Source organism: Cynara cardunculus (assembly GCF_001531365.2).
Source record: "Cynara cardunculus var. scolymus isolate 2C chromosome LG 3, CcrdV1, whole genome shotgun sequence".
NCBI classification, from domain to species: Eukaryota; Viridiplantae; Streptophyta; class Magnoliopsida; order Asterales; family Asteraceae; genus Cynara; species Cynara cardunculus.
The window spans coordinates 33,176,885-33,177,317 of record NC_037530.1 but is presented as its reverse complement, the minus strand read 5'-3'; positions in this window follow the sequence as shown (position 1 = coordinate 33,177,317).

The following is a 433-nucleotide window of genomic DNA, read 5'->3' as shown; positions in this document are numbered from 1 at the left end:
TATATATATATATATATATATATATAGAGAGAGAGAGAGAGAGAGAGACGATAAATTGCAAATTGCTCGACGTATAAACGAGTACAAGAGACTCAAAAAAATCTCTTTTCGACTTATAAACCACTTTTATCCGTTGATTTCATTGATTAATTTTATTAAAAAAATTTATGAAATTGTTTTATATAATATTTTTTTTATGAAGTTGTTTAAGTCTCAAAATACATATCCACAATTTTATAATTACACTTTTTAATTAACTTAATAACAATTCTATCTATCATTATTGAGAGATTAATGAATTCTCTATCTCATAGTTAAGACAGTAGAGTTGGAAATAGACATTATTTTTTGATAGTGAACACTTACTTTGAGACAAACTAAAATAAAAAAAAGGACACTTATTTTGGGACATAGAAAGTATTTGTTTTCTTTA